At 34.2% G+C, this 22,460-nt stretch overlaps 1 protein-coding gene and 1 non-coding gene across 3 annotated transcripts in view; both read left to right on the forward strand.

Annotated features, from left to right (window-relative positions):
• The first annotated feature begins 2,159 nt into the window (after positions 1-2,159).
• TRNAK-CUU (transfer RNA lysine (anticodon CUU)) lies at positions 2,160-2,232 on the forward strand. The gene has a single exon. It is a non-coding gene; the product is annotated as a tRNA-Lys (tRNA).
• Positions 2,233-16,501: 14,269 nt separating this feature from the next.
• The window catches only part of Mmp2 (Matrix metalloproteinase 2), a 159,379-nt gene continuing 153,420 nt past the window's right edge, over positions 16,502-22,460 (forward strand). Inside the window, exon 1 of one of the 2 annotated variants that reach the window (XM_076121711.1) lies at positions 16,502-16,916. The gene's annotated coding sequence lies outside the window, so the exon portion shown is untranslated. The remainder of the gene's footprint in view (positions 16,917-22,460) is intronic. The other variant, XM_076121712.1, reaches the window with a different exon arrangement.

The raw sequence follows: 22,460 nt of genomic DNA on the forward strand, positions 1-22,460 counted from the left end.
ACAACCGAAGTGGTATAGAGTCATTAGTTTCGAGGAAGTAGCGGGAAATTCAACCACAATTAATTATATGCACTGGTTTAGTAATAGTTATAATTTTATTTCAATTGCGCTGTGTAATGCGGCTACCTGTCTGCGGCTATACATCTTGGAATTAAACCGTTATGGAGTTCACATTTATATGCACATGACTTCCCCTTTTCCAAAGTAATCATTAAAATTTTCCATAAATATTAGAACAGAAGACTTCATCTTCTTAATTTCCTTACACGCTAACTGCTACTTTTTTCTAAAAAAAAAAATACAATATACTGACTGTTTCAAATACTTTGTAAAAGTTTACGAAATCTATACTAATATTATAAAGCTGAAGAGTTTGTTTGTTTGTTTGTTTGTTTGTTTGTTTGTTTGTTTGAACGCGCTAATCTCAGGATCTACTGGTCCGATTTGAAAAATTCTTTCAGTGTTAGATAGCCCATTTATCGAGGAAGGTTATAGGCTATATAACATCACGCTACGGCCATTAGGAGCGGAGTAGCAAAAATGTTACAAAAGCGGGGAAAATTATGTGACGCAAGCGAAGTTGCGCGGGTCAGCTAGTAAAGAATATTTTGAATTTCAATTTCAATTTGAATTTTGAATTTGAATTGAATTCGCAGCAAATTTTGGAAGTTATATGTGTTATAGGTATATCTAATTATGAAGCCTTTTAGTATATTTAAGAACAGCATCCTAATAAAATAATTAAGAAAATGTACAGTTTTCGTTTTAGGAAAGATGATTTCATCAAGCTTCGCACGGATTATTGATTTTTTATGCTAATCGAAATTATCGCTGCAATCAAAAAATCCTATTATTACAAATAATGTGTAGGTATGAGACCTGCTAAGTGCTCTGAATGTATGAAGCTCCATAATAAAGGTTAATTTGCTTGTCATTAAGTTGAGTTCTCGGTACGATGACAATATGTGAACATATCGAACCGTTCACCCCGTTCACGAACATTTACGAGCATTTACGAGGATACCCGACGGTTTTACGATCGTCGTAATGAGAGAGATGCAATGTGCCATCTTTATTGTAATTAATTTAGTAGCTGCCTTCAATCACACAACTTTCTTTGGAGTCTGTCTGTTTTTTTTATTGTGGATGTGTCGTTGCATGATATATAACAAACTATGTACTAAGTAACAGTATAATAAGATTCAAAGGTTTCGTCTATTTATTCTTATCTAGGAGTTATAAACCCATGAGCATTCCTTTCTTATCTTAGAGTGTATTTTTAACAACATGTGGTGTTGAGCTATTAACTACTTACTTTTTCTTTAGAAATACGTTTTTAATTGCCTTGGGATATTTACAAAACTTTCTATGAATAAAAAATGGTACGAATCTGTACAATTATCGATAGAGTTTTTCTTCAACTACGTATTACTTTTCCGTATACTACATATCCTGATGAGCAAGTACGTATGTTGATGATCTAAATAAATCATTATATTTTTTTGCGGCTTTGCCTTGCAATAAAAATCCAATTATCATTTTACAATTGATCGCTGAATAATGTAACACTGCAATAAAACCTTAATTCCTAACGGCACATCTTAATAATCGTTGTTATAAACATGTGTTACAAACATTAATGCAAGTGCACGCTCAGAAGGCTTCCTGACTCATGTCTTGTCATTCATATAATACAATAATTTTGGTAAACACTCAACCAATTTTGATACCAAATTATATGAACATGGTCGAAAACTTGAAATCAAACAAAGTCCTCTTACTTTTCTATTTCAAAATCGGACTTTTCAAAGATGTTGAAAAAGTGCCCTGAAGTAGAGAAAGCAAGCTTGTACGCGAATGAAGTCGCGTGGGTCCTTATTGTAATACAATCTAAAAAAGGTGCCATTAAATGAAGAAAAAAGTAAAAAAAAGAACAATTGAAAGTATTGCGAAAAATGTCAACAATTGAGTTCTATGTATTTTTAAATTACAAGACGCGCGTTGTCCAATGAATCATGATCATTATTCGTTTTATTTTTATTGTGTAACGTCTACCAAACAACGAAATGTTAGTACAGACAATTTTTATTTCTTTTACATTTTTATTCACCGGAACGGGCAACGGAACTAGGTGGTTTATTTTGAGCTAGCTCGTACCAGCCCGGCTAGCTCAGTCGGTAGAGCATGAGACTCTTAATCTCAGGGTCGTGGGTTCGAGCCCCACGTTGGGCGTTATCTTTTTGGAACCTAATATTTCAGTAGGAAAATCTTGAGAACATTTTAATGCTCATTCACGTTGACTCGCGGGCGCGGTGGCGGGCGCGGTCGCGAAATATCAAACATATGGCGATGTACCGAAGTGTTCACGTACAAACCGTTCGCGCGGTCTAAGTCGCGGGCGAGCTAGCGGCGTCGCGCGCGGCCCGCGTGGCGCGCTCGCGCCAATATCAAACAAGTGAAGATGTTCGTGTGTGTTCACGTCGAACTAGCGGTGGCGGGCGCGATCCACTCGCGATGTCAAGTAAGATCAACCAGTTTGAGCCAGTTTGAGCCAAACGCCCGCCTGGCGGCCAACGTGAACACAAATCGCCACGTCCCCGCGCTCGCGACCGCCACCGCGCCCGCGAGTTCCAACGTGAACAAGCACTTACACGATGCAAATGAATGCACTACAATAATTGCACATAGGAAATTCTTCCTCTTACATAGACAGTGGTTTTCTAGAAATTTTCTTCCGCATGGGTTTCAGGGGGGGTTTTTTACAGGGAGGAAAACCTAAGATACTTGGCATAGCTGAAATACTCCGTTTTCCTCAACACATTCCCTTCTTAGATGTGTGTTTTGGCCTAGTTGTTAGTAAACGCGAATTGATTGACGCGCGAACCCCGAGCTTCTCAAAGTTATAGTTGATTCACTGTCTGATGACGTCTGAATGTTTAATGTGACCGCAATTAGGGATCTGTGGTTGAGAACCATTGTTATGTATATAATTTATAGTCGTGTATTTCCCTGTATTCATACATGTATAGTAAATCAAGGTTAGTGCAAAAGTGCATTGAAATGCCATTGCTCTCTATGACGCCGTAGAAATCTCGTTAGGCATTGAAATTGTGGTAAGTTGTAACAGCAAGTGAATATTAAGTTATATTTTAACTGTTACTAATTAAAACCGAGTACAATACCTAAAGTACTTACTGCAAAATAGTTATTGCAACAATAACTGAAATATATTTTACCATTTAAGTATGTATTTGAGGCGATTTTTTTGCAGTCCGTCGTCGGCATGAACAAAAGTTCGAATTTATATGCTATCGTAAAACCGATTAACGTTTTTATTAATGACTTTGTCACTAACTGTACCTAGTCCACATTATTAATAAACGAGTCAATGAAATTGTTCCACGAAGTGCCTTTTCAGAAAGGGCTGGTAACCGATTGATTTGTTGTACAGTCACCGCCAACGATCCACTGTCACGACAACGTTATTAAAATATGAAAAACATGTTAACACAAATGCGACCTTGCCTTTAATCGGAGACATTCCATACATTCTGGTTGATAATAGAAAATGTTTATAGTAAAATGAATAAAGCTCTATAGAAAATTATTGTATTTATTGAAACAAAATTACCGTTTGAAGGGCTTTGACGAACAATTTGGTACTTTATTTTCGACTTTCGAGAATGTTTTGATATATAATTTGCTTACATCAAACTTTAGTCGGGAAAGACAAACATTTTTGTCAATTGCAAAATATAGACGCCTGAGATATTATGACTAACATAGTATTGTAGTATATTTTTTTTTCCAAATACAATTCTAAAAACATTACCTATACTATATTCATCATTTTACCGCCTTATTAACCTAATCTTTATATATATAATTCTTCTGTAAGTGTGTATGTCACTGAACTTCTCTTCAACGACTGGACCGATTTTGATGATTTTTTTTGTGTGTGTTCAAGGGGGTCTGAGAATGGTTTAGATTCACAATTTTGTCCGCTGGACAATGTTTTTTTTAATTAATTTTTAATTTATTAGACAGGACAACGTCTGTCGAGTCCGCTAGTAAAGTATAAATATCAGAATATGAAATGGAACTTTTTATTTCACTCTATTTGTGATACTTTTCCTGGATGATGATTTCTATAACTGTGGATAAATGAATCACATGCAATTATTTATTCTATGAGCGCCGAGTAAGTGACATCAATCAATCATGAAATACTAAAAATCGGCCGGGATTCTCCCGTTTCCCTATTCGATTGACAATATTATGGTTTGTTTAATATTCGTTTACGTATTATTCATAAATTTTAGGGTTAAGTTCTGTAAATTTTTAGGTTTCGGTCAATGATTTCAACGCAAATGACGTAAGACTTGAATTTTGTTAAAAGGATATTATTTGTTACTGGGTTATTTCAATTTAAAAATCAGTTAGTTTCAAGTGATGAGAAACTATTAGGTATAACGATGTATTTTTTTTAAATAACATTTTTTTGTAAATAGAAGATTGTATTGTATCTCAAAATTTTATATTGCATTAAAATAAGAATTCACGGTGTGATAATAGTAAGGTCCTTGTATCCTCGCTACTTACAAAATAAGCTAACATTTAGTAAAAGAGGGTGCTATTGAACGTTACACGGTGATCCTCTCAGAGCACCTGTGGACACTATTGTCACACACAAGGTACTTTATAAGCAACTTACAGAGACGTACAATGCACAATGCCCACCCTTTCTATACCATTTTCTTTTATAAAAATCTCTGCTTCAGTATTTTTCTCGTACACTTTATTTTGTGAAAATGTGCAAAACTTTTAAACATTTGCATTATAAAATGTTCTTGCTTACTAAAATGCGTCTGCAGAATTTCCTTTACAGCTCCGAGAGCCACCTACGTATCGTGTATTCTCTTTTGTACGGGCGGATATTTAAATTTTCCAGATTATACGCAAACAGTGGCTGTGAAACAAATGGTCGGCCACACTTAATGCGTTTTAACAGCTAAATAGCAACCGTGGTCTTTGACCGATTTTCTATTTTGGTCCTTGTTATCCGAAACATTTCCCATTAACTGACTGCCGGCCGAATTCTTTTCACAGATCTTACTTTAGTCTACCTATGTTTGTAAATATTTGAACGCTTTCTTTGAACGAAAATAGCGCGATATATCACGATCAAGCTTAATTATAGTACGTGTGTATTAGAACTAAAATAAACGATTATAGCTGATATTGAGTGATCTGTAAACGGTTTATGAGGTTAAGTAATGTTTGGCGTCATGTGTTAATGATGGATCGACTTGTGGTATTATACTCGTGTTCTTTGAAGAAAACTAATTGCCGTCCAATCTGTAGTGCGAAGCGACGTTGTTACCCAAAATCCACTAACTTTATCTCTATACAAATTAGTAGGGTACAAACCCTCAGAGAAAATCAATCAGACAGCAAATTAAAAGACGACTTTATTGAATATTTAAATGTAAATATAATATAGCACGTGTTCTAGTTAAGTTATGTTGTCGATGAGTACATTATCGCATCGCAGGATGTCGGCCGAAGGGTCGACGTTCGGACAGGCCGCAACTAATTGTTATAAATTGCGATACCTACATTACACGCATGATAATGTATGCAATATATTGAAATCCGAAGCCCTTTTTAATTTGCAGTACCTATTACAATAACTGATTATTCTAGAGTCATTTATATTTCATCTATAATTTATTTTTAAATTCTGGGGGAAACCTCGTACAGAATTCAAACATCTTTTTTTTTAAACCAACAAGATTCACTGCCAGATTCACCTGTCCTGGTTGATCATCAATGGGTTACGCTATCATACTCCTATCGGAAAGCCTAGGCCCTAGTCCGTCCTTTTCAATCTTTTACTCTACGAATATTAAATTTATTTCGTGTGGTCCAAAATAGAACAAAGATCAAATTAGAAGACATTATGGACGTTTGAAAACCTTCGAGATACGAAGGTTACACAATAATATCTGTGATATATTGAAAAACGAAAGCAGTTTTGCATTTTTTATGTAAGATATAAAATATTTTCTTTTTTCTGTATAAATAAACGCTGACATGAAAATATTCAGCCGCCACCTGCTAAAAGGTCGTCGTAAAATCGATTTGTGGCTTCGATACAGTAACTATGTATCTAAACCATTTGTGCGGTTACTAGGGCCTTGTGATATACAGGCATTACGTACAGAAAATCATAATTAAATGCTAAGACTGTGATCAATAATTCAATCTGCTTAAGGACTTTATATTTCGAATAGCAATACTTAGTTAATAACACTAAGATAATTTTATTTACAAACTAAGTCACGAATATTTTAACTTTGTTAATTAAGACATTTATTCAAAACATGTAATCAGTAAAAAGTTTGTTTTAATAGTGAAAAACGCAGGCGAAAAAGCTAGGAGAATACAAAAACTGTGAGGTCAGTCTGCATCAGTTGCACCGTTAGGAGTTATTTATCCTAAAAGACTATCCGTATAAATAAGTTATTCAAGCTGACGAGAAAATAACTTGTATTCTTTATGTATTACACAACTATTACGAGATTCCCTTTTTGATCGTCTGCCAATTTGATGAGCACTTTCTTTAGAAAGTACTACTTAATCTTTAGATTAGTACTTGTGAGCTCTTAAATACATAGTTCTGATGCAATATGTTAAATAGCACCAACCATGTAAAATAATAAAAATATTTGTGCAATGTTTTACAAATATTAGAAAAAGAGCTATGATGATTACACAAAAACCTTAAAAAAGGACGTATGAAGTATTTCTAAAGGCTAATCGTAAGTCAGTCGATACAGTTATTTCGATCATAATGTAAAACTTTCCTCTGAATCACGGTCCATGATCGAAAGGAAGATTTCCTTGTGCCACTGTGAGCAGGCTAATCTTGTCCAACATAATAATTAAGTACCCGAGCACGTGCTCAAAAATACATTAACCGTTTCTTCAAACCACATTATTGACATTTAATGTTGAAAACATTTCGAAGGGACCCAATGATTCATTGCACCAACCATCTCGATGATCATTAATCAAGGAGATGCAGAAATTAAGAGATATAACTTTTTATTCTTAATTCTGAGAACTTGAACCCAGAATCAAAGGTCGCCAGTATTATGTATTTACAACGATCCATGTTTTATTGTTATGTTTTAGTAATAAAAAGTGAGGTTATCGATGTTGTAAGTTACAGAAGAAGAATGTTTTCTCATTACATTAAAATGTTGATGTAATTGACGTAATTCAACGAATACTTTGTAGAGTACAGTATTTTTATTCGGCTTAAGACTTTAATTTGATGTTCACGATATTTATTTGATCTAGTCAAAACAGCAGTGTTAATTCATTATTATTTTAAACATCGTAATAAGTGATGATACCATTATTCTTCTTAAACGCTATGTATCAAAATTACATTTCAAGGTACGTATCTTATCGTTCTAAATTACGATTCCTAATTCTAATTCCTTCAGTCTTCCTAAGAATAACTTGTAGATAAATATGTACACGCGATAGTCAAAAGATTTCGTGAAATCTTGTGCTATTTCTCAAAAATACAAGTTATGCAAATGTAGCGACATTGTTTTTTTTTCTACAAAATGTTGCAACCGTCAATATTCTAGTATTTTCCGATCTAATATTCAGGTCTTGAATGAAATTTATAGATTCCACATGTGCCACCTGCAATCTGACTGGAATTTGATATAAAAAATGTATGTCAGTATCAAATAGAAGAATTTATTTGTTTTGTCTATCTCCGAATAGCATTTAAGCAATTAAAACTGTATAGTTAATTTCTTACCCCTTTTATTAAAATTGAAATCGGTTACATAGTTAGCCAGGGGAATGAAAAAAGCAATTAATAAATTAATTAAATTATTACAGAGGGGATAAAAAAAAAAATGTGATATAATTATTTGCGACCTATTAAGAAATATTTGCGATATTATTTTTATAATCGGATTTTTCGTTATAATTAAGTATTTTAACAATGAAGTTATTGAGCTGCTAAAATAATCTGCACGATACCAATCTTAATAACCACATCAAATATGAAGTATAGAAGCCAAAACCTTTGTAATTACACCCACCGAAAAGCTATTCTGAATCAGACTAAGAATTCATTATTTTGTTATGAACTGAAACCAATATTACATAGCCCGAGGTGTGGTAACGTGCCCTGTAAAAGGCAATAAACTCGCCCTCTAATACAGAGACCTAAAAATATATTTGACGAAATATCAACCCGAATATAGGCTGATATTACGAAAAAATCTAGCTGTATTGAAATAGGCACATCGAATGACACGGTCAAAGCAATATTTGTTTTATTATATTACAATATAGCTCTTCAATTCAGTGAACAGTTTATTTTCCACAAAACTATTTCATTTTTGAGTCATGGATTTATCAAGAGTGCGCGTCTAAAGAGACTATCACGCACTGAAGGTATATATTATTCAGAAGTTGAGAAGAAATAAAAAAGCTTTGAATTCGTAGAGTAGACCGTTGATGTACCCTTGAGGAATGAAATAAACTTCGTCATTCATTCTATTCTATAAGTAATAAATTCTATGTAAAAATAACGAGTCATTAGTGATATGAATAAATTGGTTTATCAGATTATTATTTTTTAAATCAGATATTCAATAATGTCACACGAACTTGTTGCTTTTGATATTTGTCCTCTATTAAAGGACTTTTTTCATGATGATGTATTGGTACTAATTTTCGTGTACTGTTTCAAGACACGCGTGTATTTGACTAGAACTGACAAGTCTACTAGAAAATGTTAAACAGAACATTAAAGGAGTGCTTTTCAAGGATTTTTTTTAACCCATTACTGTCCTACTGCAGGGCTAGGGTCTTCTCCCAAACGAGGGAGAGGGGTTAGGCCTTGAGTCCACAACGCTGGCCAAGTGCGGGTTGGGGATTTTGTAAGGTTGTATAGGTCGTAGTAGGTAATCACTAAAAATCTAAGAGTGTTACCAAAATTTGAAAAACAAAAATAGATGTGTTCTCGATTAACCTCTACAAAAGTAATGTTTCTGAAAAGTTAGAATTGTAATGTGGTAAGCGTACGTGCGCGTTACATTCGCTAAAACTTTTCCATTAAGTTTAATTGTTAGTCTGTAGCTTTACTACTCATTACCGGTAGTTCATGCGATTCATATTATAAAAACGATACCTACCTATATGGTTGACATACCTAATTTTTTTTATTAAACCAAATTTATCCTACATTGTTCCATTTTTGGTCAAGATTCCTAAAATGAGAGGAGTTCGGTTATAAGTTCACCACGTTGGCTAAGTGGGGGTGCAGGCTACGCATTTCTTGAAGAATAAAATACTTTTAGGTTAGTAAAAGTTTTCTCATCCGATGAACCCAGTGACAAGTGCAGTGGATACTTGACGGCAGTCAAAACAGCTACTCCTCGTGAGATGTCAAAAACACAATTTAGTATAGAAATATGACATAGTGACGTCACAGTTTCGTATTTTTATTAGTATCAAATCAGTTCAGATAGGATTTTGGATGAAACTTTTACAAGTACATGTTCAATAATTCTTCGTTAACCCAGTCTAATACCCAATTATCTAGTTCTAATATACACATAGTTATTAGTAATAACTTACCGATAGGTATTTTTTCGTTGCGTCAGGGGAAACTTTATATATTATTGCGATTGTATGCCTAAATAATACAACCAATGTATTGAGTAACGCAATACTTTATTCAGACATGTAGTTACATTTTTAAAACCTAATTTCGTTTTCCGTGATGCTGCAGTAAAAACCCAATAACTATTTGGCTCTACAGTATAGTCACACGTTTTGAAGAGTTACGATTAGTTAATTAGCTCTATAGTCAGTATAGTCACACATTATGAAGTTACGATTAATAAAGTACACATACAAATATGATACACAACTTTGTTTATTGAATCAGCTAGGTAAAACACGAAAAACGGAAATCAAACTCACATCCTGTGTTATTCACTTCCAGTCAATCATGGATAAAATGATAAGGTAAGTAGGTACTTAGATAATGACTTACTTATTAGCCCTTGCGAAAAACGCTAAAGGCGTTGTTCATATTATCACAAAAAATCATCGATATAGCTGCTCGCTTACCGATTTTATTATGTTTTGTTTTATTTTATTGTTTAGTTAGTGGTCAACTTAGTGTCAACGTTGTTTAAGCCGCCCGAAACTCCTTCGACATGGCTCATGACTGTTATCTTAATGGATAACAACCGGGGAGACATTTTACGTGCCCTTCAAAGTACGGATACGCCTGGCTCAAATACTACTGAGCGGTCAACCATCTATCTATCTATATCTATACCTAAGTGTTGCTAGCTCACAGATTGCCCTTTAGTTCTTTATAATAAGTAAATCGGTTTTCAACTAGTTTCAAAGACAAGCATTAAACGAAGAAGCTAACTGCAGGTGAATAACTTGTGATTATTCAAATGTTTCCACAACGGAAGCGATTCGGATAGTTTTGGTTTGAAGAATCTAGGTTGACACGGTAACACGTAGCTGTTTTAGGTTACCGTTCCTTTGAAGTTAGTGTAGAGAGTACTAGGTGGTACTAGTGAGCGGTGAGCACCACTCATGCGGTTTACTTGTGACGTAGGCAATCTGCAGACCGTCAGAGTTAACACCTGGAACTTTGTAGCTATCGCTAGAAAATATTCATGATTACTTTTAGTGGTTCGTCTTTGAAATGAAACGATTTGTTTATGAAACTAGAAATGTAGAAATGAAGAGCGGTGAAACCAACGTTGTAGAAAGTGGTTTGCTGAGATCTTAATAAAATAAATACTAATTTTATAAGCGAGTCTCGAAGAAAAATATTCCCTGTTTTATTTCAAACTATGCGTCAAAGGGTATAATGTAGAAAATGATTGAATGAAAATGTCTGTCAAATATTAACCCCGTTTATTATTTTCTCCAGTCATTATTTAAATCCAAAGCAGGCCAGTTTGATTACAAACAATAAATTCAATCGAAAATAACATTAAAGAAAACATGTGTGGCGTCGTGATTAGTATAATAACAAAAGCCGTCGTGGGTCAAAGTCACGTTGCGCCGGCGCCGCCACCGGCACTCTCTGGCACGTACTATTCCATATGTGAAAACTGCGCACACACACCCACTTATAAATTTAATGTCGGATTATTTAGTACTAAGAAAGTAGAAAGGGCCGGACAAAACGTATAAACTAAGCAAACTATATGGAATTTGATCATAAATCTCAGTGTGCTGTAAAATAAAAGAGCTTATAAGTTCGCAGTTTTTATTACAACAATGTTGTCGTCATTAAGCTTCCTGTACAATTACTTATCTTTTCTGTAATTTGAGCCAAGACAAAAATATTATAAACAGTTAATTGATACGGGTAAATAATCTTGCCTTTTGTGGGTAAATAAGGAAGGCTTACAGGAAATAATTTGTTTATTATTGTTGGCTGTAACATAAGACTATCTTACAACACTCACGTGCTTCTTGTAGCGATAACATCTCTTTTCGGCTGTTCATTTCAACGTGTGATCTAGACTAGTATATACGCTTACAGTCACGGTCGGTCAGTGTTTTGTGCCTTTCTTAAAATAACGGATATCCTATGACAGTAGCACCGAATAATGAAGCTTAATTATGTCATTGTTTTTATTTTAGTTGAATCTTAACGGACCATATTCTGGAAAAAGCATTCATTATTTTAGCACTCTTTTCTTAAAAATTTGTTTCATACACGATGCTACGTGTGCTTACGTTTATTTTATGCATGTCACTGTTTGTTAAAATTGTAACTCAGGAGAAGCGATCAGAAAAATCTGTTTAAAAATTATCTGGACTATTCCAGTTTTAGTTCCTTATCCCAAAATATTCCTATTTCATGTAACTCTACACATAAATCAAGTTAAAGCTCACTTAAACTTGTTTATCAGTGTAACATAGTAAGAAATGCTTATAAGAAACGCTTCGTGTGGACATAATGCTCTATTAACATCCAATTTTAGTTCGTGTCCTTATACGATAACATTGTGGCTGGTCGTCTACCTGTCTATCCAAACACAGTGAGTATGCTAACTGCCGCATTATGGACATTATAGACATTATGCACCGTCAACTTATAGTATATTTCCTTTATTCCTTCGACACTTATTGGTTTTCCTGTTTGCTGGTAAGATTACACAGAAATCGACGTATGTAATAATGTCCTACTTATTGTATTAGTTGTTAAAATTAATGGATGTAATAACAGAGGTTTAAACATTTTTGGGTCAATCGAGTAAGGCGGAGACTACGTGTGAATGACTGCTCCTTAGCGGGTAGATTTTTTCGAACGCTGGAAAATCACTTCGAGTGGCTTACTCGTCTCATTTCGGAAATAAAAGTTAACAGATTGTTTCTTCATAAATAACGAACACGTGATTTAATGTAGAATTACCTTCTTCATAAAGGTCTCACACGTGTTTTTATGTTCTACTTAGACAGTTATACGATTTTGGCAACATAAGTATCACCGGAACTACGGATATTAAAAACTAGATTCCTAGGTAATAGGTTTTATTCTTTTTCTATAAAAAACCATCATGCTTTTCTAGTTCTGCAATTATTGAGTCATCCATACAGAATGTTTTGAATTGATCACTCACAATCTCTTTGCAATCATAATATCGATTGATTCTCACAAATATGTCCTATATAGCGGTCGGGGGTGTCACATTATCATCGCGGTGTCGTCATGTGTGAAGAATCACGTCATTATTGCTTGAGAAGGAAGTGACAATGATTTTATAAGAAACTAGCTGACCCGCGCAACTTCGCTTGCGTCACATAAGAGAGAATGGGTCAAAATTTTCCCCGTTTTTGTAACATTTTTCACTGTTACTCAGTTCCTATTGGTAGTAGCGTGATGATATATAGCCTATAGCCTTCCTCGATAAATGGGCTATCTAACACTGAAATAATTTTTCAAATCGGACCAGTAGTTCCCGAGATTAGCGCGTTCAAACAAACAAACAAACAAACAAACAAACAAACAAACAAACAAACTCTTCAGCTTTATAATATTAGTATAGATATGGCTCCTTCTGGTTAATACAATCAAGCAAACAATGTTTCACGACAAGTGATTTGCGATAAAATCAATATTTACCTATTTTGTGCAGTAAATGGAGTGCGAGGAACTGATATTTTTTCTTTATATGGAAAATTGCGCAGAGCCTTAAGTGTATGCTCAAATAAAGTACTTTGTACTTGCAAATAGTATTGGTCTGATGCCTACACGTTTTAAGCGTATGATTGTATAGAAATTTCAATTTCATATACAATCTAATATCAATATATTACATATTTGCCATAGGTATTACCGGGCAAAATAATAATATTTAAATTCTTACGGAAACCTTTTAAAGACGACACTGAAATGAAATTATCCACGTTCGTACTTAAATACTTCTAGACAGTTCAAAACCCTTTTTAATCGAATTTACGAGTGCTGAGTAGTTTAAAGAAACGTAATGTTTTTAAAAGAACTGTCGAAGGAGAATTCAGTCGTTAAGATAAGCGAAAACATTTGTTTTCGTTCACGCCTTGTTCGGTTACTGTCCTCCTGGTTAAGTACTTATTCCAGGCGCCCATAGCCAGTTGCGCTCAACGGTCGGTGAACGATCTCTGGGTTAAGCAACCCTTGGCGTGGTCATTCCATAGATGGGTGACCGCATGGTGGTATTTGAACTGGGTGTCTCCGTGCTTGGGAGGGCACGTAAAAAGTAGGTCCCGATTGTTGTCAATTAAGATAACAGTCGTTAAGCCACGTCAAAGCCCTTCGGACGGCTTGAACAACTTTGATACTAGTTGACCACTAACCATACGATAAGAAGAAGTACTTAATATTATTATCTATATATTACTTAGTATCATTTACCTCAGACGTAATTCCCAATATTACTACGACTCTACAACTCATATTTACGTTTTATTTTTATGTCATTCACTGATAAAGGTTTTATAAATAAAAAGTATTTGTAATCCACCGGAACCGGATCATGATTGGATACCAAAAATGGTATATTTATAAATTTTATGTAGGTCATCGAGGGACAGTTGCATTACATGAATATTCATATGACAAACCGTACGGCTTTAATTACTACTTATTTGCTACATATTTTATTTATATCTACTTATAGTTAGTACTTTTTGTATTGGACCCATACTTAAGTTAGCACCACATAATAAAAATAATCGTTTATACTAGTACTCGGACTTTTACCAACTTAAGTACTATTAGTATTTGCTGACTAAGAATGCCATTGTTTTTTCATAAAATCTTCACATTTTCTTCGAGCTTTGAGCAGTGACTTTGTCCTCAAGGAAAGATATACGCGGCAAAAACTCAGCTCTCTATTGCAGCACTACGAAAGTTTGTGTTAAAATCTGATCAGCGTCTCTAGCGGGCGCCACTGAAACTATTTTTGCAGTACATTTGAAATGTCATACTCTCGGTACTCGATGGGATCAACTGTAGAAAATCGAATAAGCCACTGAAACATTAATAAAGTTTATCAATTATGTGTATAACGAGTAAAAATATATTCAGTTATAGTTTTCGCTTAAAAGTGTATCAAATACCTATTTTCTGCATACGTAAGTTCCCCGCATTAGACTTATTTCTACGAAAGAAATTATCGTGTAAAGCACAGTTAGTAACAACAGAAAATGAGAATTACACGATTGGCCGAATCATTTGACTAAATCTAAGCCAAAAAATACTGGGTCATACCACCTAGTTTCAATGAATCATTAAAATATGTGTTTTATTATTTGATATATAGGTTAATATCTATTTTGGGCTTATAAAAAAGCTATTGTTTACATTAGAACATCTGAAGTGAGATCCGTTTCGTGTCTAGCTTTTTACCAGATGTCTGTGTTTGGTACCATTTGTTCTAAAAAACTTTAAAATGAGTATGTATAATAATAATTAATTGTACCTATCAAAAGTCTAGTCTAGCCGTTCTGAAGCTCGATTCTCTACTACAGTAGCGCGATTCTGTGCAGTCGGTACTGTCGAGTATCGAAAGTTTGACGCCCGTCAGAGGCGCTGATCAGCGGGCTTATCACGTATCTCAGTTGACAGCTAGTGTACGTCAAATTGATGGTCATTATTCAGTACATTGCTGCTTTGACGTACCTCACGTGCTAACCATAGTATTCTAAGGGAGAAAACAATGTACAGAGTAGTGACTTTCAAATATTTGACAACTGAGATACGTGATAGCCCCCCAGATTTTCATACAAAATTTCTCGATGACAAGCCAGTTGTCGGTAGTCGAAAACAGTAGAGAATCGAGCGACAGGCACCGGTAAATAAGATTTCAGAAATAAATGAATGCGACATCTCGAAATTAGGATTTAAAGTAAGAAATTTCATAGACCCACACATGACGTAACACCTAGATTTAGAAATATTGTTTCTTTATATTTAACTGACTTCATATTCTCCAATATAAGTTAAGTATTTCAAGCTTTTATTTCGAAACTTGCTCACCACTTATTGTTTTATTAACGATGGTTTCGTAAGATAATTAATCATACCGTTCAAATTACATTTCCCTGAACAACATCACTGTTCTCGTACAGCAGTCACAAAGAGGTCTCGGGTTTTAGTATGCATACATGTTAATTGCACGCATTGCACATCGAAGAGCCGAGTAATAAGTTCCCCTAAACTCATCGTGGCATGTACAAAGACCCCACAGAAGCTCCGGACGCACAAAACAAAGGCAACCACGCAAGCCCCATGCAAAAAGAAAGGGACCGCCAAAGAACGTATAAAATTGGTAAGTACACAAGTAGAGACTTTTATACGTTCGTAAGACGTGAGGCTTTTTAATTTTCTACACAAAAAATTTTTAGGTATTTCGCTTTTATTAGCCGGTTTGTTTACCGAAAATGATATAAGGTTTTCTGGCTTCATCTGTACATTTTGTGAGTCCTGAAATTCTGATAATGTAAAGGCAACATCTATTGAAATCTTAACGAGATGTCTACGTGGTCTCGATTTTTAGTACCTATCATAATAATATTAAAGGTCACATTTGCTTTTATATGATAACGATTTGCCTTTATTATTCAATAAGTATGAATATGTGATGTGATTATTTATAAAAAAAAAAATATGAAAAGAAATTTACCCTTCTCCACACTTACGCGCCGACAAGAATATTACAAAGCACAAAACCCTTCATTTGTTTGAAAATATTTTATAGCAACTCTACATGCACATATGAACTCTACGCTGATGATGGGCACGTTCGATGCCGTCTCTCATCTCGGGCGTAGAGACAGAAAGAGACAAAAAATACGTGACAAACGTTGGGCCGTGTATAGAGTCAGCATAACGGAGCCGTGCCATTCCCAAAGTTTAGTAGTTAGCTCGCGCGTGGTCGCGGTGCACGCGTGCGGAGCGTTGCGCTCAGGGACACTGTTTATTTTCACTTACGACACTCGTTCTAATTCGAATTTCCACAGAAACAGTGCGTAACTTGAATTAACAACTGTACCGTTTGTACGTATGACCACTTATTTGTGTCAATTGTCACGTTGCAATTATCGATTGTACCAACTCCTCACCTAATTTACTAGCTTCATCATTTTCGAGTACAAATTCGTTGGATGTATATAGTCTCAGTGTGAATTCTGTAAAGTTCTTAGTGCTTTCAGTGTCAGCTGTGCCATTTGCTGTCCCTTTCTGTTGTTTCGAAAGGGAAAGGAAGGCCGAGTGTTGAGAGCGTTGTTTTGTTTTCATGATTTTCTTTGCTGTATGTGTATGTAGAGCGGAGTAAAAGAATGTAAGTTTTGATAATAGAGCTTTTATATTATTTGCGTTTTGCATGCGTTACTTTGATTGTATTTATTGTTTAATGTATAAGTAATTGTTTGCTACATTATCATTAATATTGTATGCAACAGATACATAATATGAAGTGTAGTTATTTCTATATTTATATTTAGTAAGTTTGTTGTCAACTGGAAGCTAAAATGAGTTACGGTGTTGTTGTGATTTATTTGTAGATCAGTGTCGGTCATGTGGCTCTCCAATTAGACTTGTGTTCGTTTATAAATAGTCCCCACTTAGAATCACTTGCAGTAACTTGTGCCAACGGCTTACTTCGCCCGGCTTCCAGTTTATTACTTTCATTATTGAAGCTTTAGTTTTAAATATTTACAACTACCGTTATGGTAGAGTTAGTTTTAGCATGTACTGTGTTAGTTTTTTTTTGTTAGATTGCGAATGTTTTAATATTTTGCAAATTGACTCTACTTTTTAAAGTATTTTAACTGTTAATAGTTTTGTAAAGCAACAGGTTTTTTAGCATTATCTAATAAGATCAGATATGTCGTTTATTCAAAAATATGTAACACATGTTAGGTTTAAACTAAACTTTTAAACGTATTTGTGATCATGTATTTATATCGATATCTGTTTATTTACAATAACAATGTTTTACCAAACGGCTTATCACAAACACATGATTAATAGATGTCCTTAAATTGACTTTGTAAACATTGGTGTATAAAAAATCTTATTTATGACGTTTTACCATGAAAAATAACAATACTAAAGAATCCTTCTCTACCTAGAAATATTACTCGCTCATCTTATGAGTTCATTTGTCTTTTACTCTGTCCTAGTCACATTTGTATGATGGTCACCATGTCATGCATCGAACGTACGGGGTAACTGGTTTGATTACAAAGTCGAGACATTTTGATACTTTTTTGGGGTCACCTAGTTACTGCTTGTACTTAGTCTATTATAAGCTTTCATAAGAAAGCTCATTTACATTAAGTCACAATTTCACACATATCCGAAACTTGACTAAAACCATGAAATGATGCTTGTCAAATATGATCATTATCTACTTGAGAATAAGTAACAAATTGATGTATCTTCGACACATTTCGCAGTAGTTAGGACATGACATGAGCTTCTTCATAAAAAAACAATTGAAATATAAAATAGACTTGAAAATAAGTGGGACAAGGACAAAAAATCTAAGTTCCTCTCTTATCCGTAGGTAAATAGTTCTTTGCTATTAGACTGGTACAGTTTCAATAAGATACCTAGATTGATTACCTTTTAGGAGATCCGCATACTAAGCGTTTGTCTGCGATTTTCGCATACCGTACGGTTTAATTATAATACACGTATTTGTAGCTGTCAGGGCAAGGAACTGTAAGACAAATACCAAAATATACCGTTTGTAGCATTGAAGATTATAACAGGGATACAGTATAAAGACAAGCCTAATTTCACTAACATATCTTAGTTGATAGGTCGAAAGATAGTCATAAATTATAATAATAATTTTTGACCTATAAGGTTATCATTTGTTAGGGATTATTATTATTTGAATAAGAGTAAATAATAATGAAATTAATCATTAAGTCCTTCATCATTTTCATTCATCCTTTCTCTTATTGGGCCTGTAACTCACAGATACGTACTGTGTAACATAATTATTGCAATTATCTTAAAAAGAAAATGGTTTTCAGTTCTTACAATACACGCTAGAGGCGGTTATCAATTTTTTGCTTAAGAATTGTCAATAGAGAATCGATATCTTCGCACATGTGTATCGAATTATCTGTCACACTTCTTAAACAGTAGCTCGATTCTCTGCTACTATCGACTACCGACAACCGACCTGTCATCGAGAAATTTTGTATGAAAATCAGTACCTCGATTCTCTACAACTATCGGCTACCGACAACCGGCTAGCTATCGTCATTTTGACATTTAGAATGAACTGCCAAAAATTTTCTACGACGCCCGTCAGAGGCGCTGATCAGATTTTCATACAAAAATTCTCGATGACAGGTCGGTTGTCGGTAGTCGATAATAGTAGAGAATCGAGGCACAGTTCATTTCTTAAGGTTTGACATATAACTGTCACATCGTAACAACAACTCATTTGCTAATGTCAGATGTTTTGTTTATATTTACTGTCTAGACTAAGGATTATAGCAGAGTGATAATTTAATAAGTCATGAGTAATGGTCCATCGTAAATGTGATTAAATTTGGGACCAGCAGGACTATTAAACTAAATCTGATGTTAGGCTCTAACACGTATTACTTGGAACAAACCCATATTAATATAATCTTGTAAGAAGCTAAGTATAATGGGTTAACAATATATTCCAGACGATTGCTTAAATATTGGCTTGTATGCAATTCGGTTTAGGCTAGATTAGGGCTCATTGTTTTTTTTTAATGTAAATGACTTAGCCTTAGATTCCGACAGTATAGGCAGTGGTTTTTAGTGTTAGGCAGCGTATACGAATATTGATTTCGCCTACACGTAGCTAAAATTTCAAACTAGGAAGAATGTGTCCTAAGAGAAACTATAAACACATAATACTACTTAGCCCGACTCGGGAACGGAACTGGAGACCTGGGGGGCTATCACGTATCTCAGTTGACAGCCATTTGAAAGCCACTATGCTGTCCAATGTTTTCTCCCTTAGATTATAGTGATTAGTACGTTACGTCAAAGCAGCAATGTACTGAATAGTGACCATAGATTTGACGTATACTAGCTGTCAACTGAGATACGTGATAAGCCCGTTGAACTGCAATCGCAAATGTATTATTTAATTAATGTTCTATGCAACCAAATTCGCAGACGATATTTAGTATCCTATACAGCGCCGGTGAGTCGCGCCGTATCGAATCTCACAACGTTTGCTATACGAAGCCCTTTGTACTAGGTACCTAAGTATAGGGATTATACATTTTATTAAAAACCGTCTGTTAAAAATTGTTTTGTAATCCATTTTTAATTGAAGCTTTTATTAAAATGGACCGTAGACACCGTAGTTGCGTAATACATATTCATGTGATCCAAAGTTGATTAAAAAATCTAATTTGAGTGGTACAATAAAAATGTACTTGGGATAACCTTTTGATTAGATGGATAGCTCTGAAGTTACGCCGGTAACTTTTACTCGGAGGTATGATTTATACATAAAACAAATATTTTTGTGACCCATTTATAGCCGCTTTGGGTCCGAACAATGTAAATTGTTTTCGTTTTGAAGCTTTGGCTGCAAAAGTTAAAAATAACAAACCAGATAGAATTTGTTAGGTAAAACATTTCTGTTAATAATTAGGTACATTTATTTACCGAGTATTCATAAAACAACTATTTATTTTAGTCTTCGCGTATCAGCACAGTATTCAAGTTCAAGTCAATTCATCACGATGACTGACACTCGATTATTAGTTATATCTGCAAAATCTATTTTTAGTTGCTTTTTGTAATTATCTAGAACTATTTAACAGTTGAGTTTCAATGCTTTTAATGACTAAGAATAAAGATTAGACTTGCAATTTGAAGGTGCATTGTCATCTGCTAATGAACTGAATATGAGGAGACCAGTAATGTATTGAAAAAGTGGTTGATCCACTATCCCAGATATTTTTTAGTCTGTGTCTGTTTGCTATTGCAATATTTATTATACCCACTGATATAAAAAGTGCCGGTTATATTAATATTGAAAATTCTAGGCAGAAAAGAGATTGTCTGATACCTATTGCCTCTGTGGTGTGATCGATGGTTAATGCAACTGTCGGTTACAAAGTCTCTAGTTCAATTTTCGAATCAAGCAAAGAGCTATAAGAATTTTCCGACCATGAAATGTCCTCAATATAAACTATGTTAGTATATAGCTATATAAAAATATTTGGTTATATGTTCGTTATAGGTTAGGATAGGTATAGGTTATAGGCGTATGACGAGAAAATTTGCGTACAACGTACGGGTAAAACTGGAATTAAGAACTTAAATAGGCCTTCAGTACAACCAAATATCTTGTAGACTTATGATTTTGATATCTGTTCATTCAAATATTTCAACCTTTAATACTACAGAACTTTCAATTTTCAGCCCTAGCACGTGAAATATTAATCTTAGACCAAAATCTTGCACGCAGCATACAAATAAATCACTAGTGTCATTTTGACGTGTAATCTGACAGATGGCATTTATTAAAATGGCGGCATTATCACTTTAATATCGTTCTATTTTAATCGTAAATGAGCATTATAATAATAAGTTTGCTTTTAGAGTCTGAGTACTTTAACAATTAACTGGAGGAGAACATAATTTATTGTAAATTCTTCAATAAATCGATACTTATTCAGGTATGTAATTAATAATGGCACTTGACTACATACTTAACCTTTACATTACCTACTCTATAATTCTCATTTATTAAAGTAATAAGCGCTCGATATATGTATTTAGTAGCAACTTATTTACTCACTTAATATGCGACCAAAATCACTCTGTCGAATTTTTACCTCAAAAACTGAGCAAAAAAATCGGATTACCTACTTTTACTGCATTACTGAACTAAAAGGCGTACAACAATGCACTGTGACTACAAATATTTAAAAAACTCTCAAAGTTCCACCTGATAATTTAACTGATAATTAATTAATTAATCAGAAGCGGTACAAGCGGCTACGACTATTATATTTGGAAGATTTGACATTAGGTCTAATCAAACTCGATCAAACACAAAATCGATTTATAGTAAGTACTTGATTAGGTTTAATAATCTCCCGCGAGTAAGTCTAAATAACATTGTTATGAATCTATCCCTCAATAACATATGATCACTTTATATATTTAATTCTTCATCGGGGAAAGCTACAGTACCATTAATAATAACAATTAACTTCGCAATACCTGTTTATGTTTAATAATTATTCCTTTTCTTAATAGACCAATTATGGCAATATATTATAATAATTTGAGGCATTCTGATAGGTACCTACCTTTAATTAATTATTAATAATTGTGATTAATTTATATGCACGTCGTCTATTTATAATTGCAGTGTCTTCCCTATGTTATTCACTAAGGGAATCACAATACATCGGAATCCGACTTAAAGACGTAATTGTTCAGGAAAACGGTTTGATTAGTTCAAAAATAATTGTTTGTGTAATATTAGTCTACCTACACCTCTTGGGGAAATACACGCGCGATCATATACTGGCAATTTCTTTGTAGAACAGAAGTTAATAAAATGTTTATAAACTCTACTTTTACCGTCCGTTTCAATCAGTTTCAGCGTGTCAATATGCGTTATAAATTGCATTATCCAAATAGTAATGAATAAATAACAAACCACATCAAAATCTAACTCTCCTCTGTGGCGCGGTTAACGATAGCGCGATAACCATCAGAAGCACTATCACGTATCTCAGTTGACAACAATTTTAAGGGCACTATGCTGTACATCGTCCTCTCCCTTAGATCATAGTGATTAACACGTTACGTCAAAGCAGCAATGAACTGAATAGTGACCATCAATATG

Source organism: Anticarsia gemmatalis, chromosome 13 (assembly GCF_050436995.1).
Source record: "Anticarsia gemmatalis isolate Benzon Research Colony breed Stoneville strain chromosome 13, ilAntGemm2 primary, whole genome shotgun sequence".
In the NCBI taxonomy this organism is placed as follows: Eukaryota; Metazoa; Arthropoda; class Insecta; order Lepidoptera; family Erebidae; genus Anticarsia; species Anticarsia gemmatalis.